At 46.6% G+C, this 2,500-nt stretch overlaps 1 pseudogene; it reads left to right on the plus strand.

The window, feature by feature from the left end:
• Positions 1 to 2,500, plus strand: part of LOC143306254 (large subunit ribosomal RNA) — a 7,981-nt pseudogene that overhangs the window by 3,067 nt on the left and 2,414 nt on the right.

Here is a 2,500-nt window from a genome sequence, read left to right on the forward strand (position 1 = left end):
TTTACGTGGCTCTAGTCGCCAACGCAGTCCCGGTCACGGCTAAACGGAGTGCGGCGAACCCTGGCGAAAGCCAAGTGGGCTGTTTGGGTTTGCTCCCCACTCAGCTCACGCCTTCGGGCAATCTTAGAACGCAAAAAATACTAAAAACAAGCCTCGGATGCCGTCGGTCCCGAACAGTGGCGACGGCGATGGTGGAAACACCTACCAGGGTGCGTCTAGCTCCCTGGCATCAACTTCAACTTCAGGTTCTGAATGCGGAACTAGTAGTTCTGCACCAAAATACTGCCCTACCTGTCGGATCTTGCTCGCTGACAGAACAACGTCAAGTGCCAAGCAGCATGTGAGGCGATGTAATGCCCCACCTATACAAGCGGACGGATATACCTGTTACCACTGCTCCAGATCTTTTAAATCATATGCTGGTCTGCGCCAGCATGTTCGTCTATCACACACAGCGGAGTACAATGCCTCTGACCTTGAATTGGCTCACTCTAGGCAGCCAGCTGCGCGTCCTAAATATTCTGAGGGCGAGATAAAGGCGATCGCCTCATATGAAGCAACCCTGCCTAACAGAAGTAAACTACTTCAAAAGGATATCGTCCGCATTCTATCCACAGAATTTGGTCGTAGTCAAGATGGAGTGAAAAAGCTGAGGCAACGCCCCAATTATAAAGCTTTCCTTGCTGAAGAGCTTGACTCGAGTAAAAACACCGAACCTCCATCTGTTAACACCCAGGAGCAGGAGGCATCGACCATAATTCCCGAAATTGACTTATCCGGCGTGTTATCAAACGCTAATGATCCGAGTAGTCACTCTCTGACAACATTAACGGATCCTCCTTATCTGCACCTAAGGCGCGTTGATGAACCCTGTTCTCTGATTCCATCCAGAGAAATATGCCTCTTACTATCGAGTATATGTGATGGCACCTCTCCTGAAATGAATAATATTATTAATTCCCTTCTACACAATAGACCTGAAAAAACTGTTTTATTAATGATTGATAAATTTATCCGTGATATATCCAGAGACCATGAATACAAACATAGAATTAGTGACAGATATGCAGCCGGCTACACACATAAAAAACCGAAAGGCAGGCGTGCTAAGAGACGTATGTCTGAGTACGCTCGTCTCCAGAAACTCTTTTCGAGGAATCCAACACAAGCTGCCGAACACATACTCACGGGCTCCTCACTGGATCCGCCGGAATCCCCTGACATATCAGAATTCGAATCTCACTATGGAGACATTTTTGCCCATAAAGATCTCGGGTGGAGACCTCGTGCTGCTCGCCCGGAATGTGCTGTTGATGTTTCCCAGCCTATTTCACCTACCGAGGTTCACACACAGCTTCGCAAGCTCAAAGAAACGTGCCCCGGGCTGGACGGCATCACTAGGGAGCATTTGAGGTCTATGAATCGCACTGACCTATTGGCCCTGCTCAACATTATTTGGGGTTTAAGAGTTTTACCACCTGTCCTGCGCGAGAATAAGACTTCACTTATACCCAAGTCCTCGAATACTCGGGACATTAAACAGTGGCGCCCGATCACGGTATCGAGCAGGGTACTAAGACTGTTGAATAAGATCGTTGCCTCTCGACTGGAAAATGAAATTAAACTGGTCCACTCGCAACGTGGCTTCACCAAAATAGATGGAACAATGGCCAACAATTCCATCTTGCAAACGGTAATACGCTCTATGCGATCCACCTCTAAGCCGTTTGTTATTCTGTCAATTGACCTCGCCAAGGCTTTTGACAGCGTATCGCTAACTTCTATTGTTGATGCCTTGCGTGAACGTGGCGTTGATGAGCATACGATACAGTATATTGAAACAAATTACCGAGATATAACAACCGTTCTTGAATGTAATGGTGCACGCTCTAGACCTATGTGTGTCAATCGAGGGGTTAAGCAGGGTGATCCCCTGTCTGGATTTCTTTTCAATGTCGTCCTTGATGGATTATTAGGTAAACTGAGCGATGGTACCGGTGTCAAAATTGGAGATCGAAATATCATTGCTCTTGCCTTCGCTGATGACGTGGTCATTATTGCTCCGTCACCTGCAATAATGCGAAGCCATATAAAAATCATTGAAACTTACTTTAAGCGCCATGAACTCCGTGTTAATGTTGACAAGTGTGCGACATTCCAGTACATATCTGTACCCGGTACAAAGCGGCTTGTCGTTGAGACTAAGTCGTTATTAAAAATTAATGGCTCTCCCGTCCCAACACTGGGAGTTTCCTCTCAACTAAAATATCTTGGATTGCACTACGGATTTCGAGGAGTTGCGTCACCATCTCCCTCCAAGCTCGAGGAGATGCTTGGTCGACTTAAAGCTTGCCCCTTAAAACCGTGGCAAAAGCTCCAAATTCTACAACGGTATTTGATACCACGTCTCCATCATGGCCTTCAGACGATGGATGTGACCAAGAAGCGACTACTTTATATCGATAGTTGTATATTGAAATTCCTAAAAGCGACATTGCGC

This window comes from Osmia lignaria, unplaced genomic scaffold (genome assembly GCF_051020975.1).
Source record: "Osmia lignaria lignaria isolate PbOS001 unplaced genomic scaffold, iyOsmLign1 scaffold0003, whole genome shotgun sequence".
NCBI classification, from domain to species: domain Eukaryota; kingdom Metazoa; phylum Arthropoda; class Insecta; order Hymenoptera; family Megachilidae; genus Osmia; species Osmia lignaria.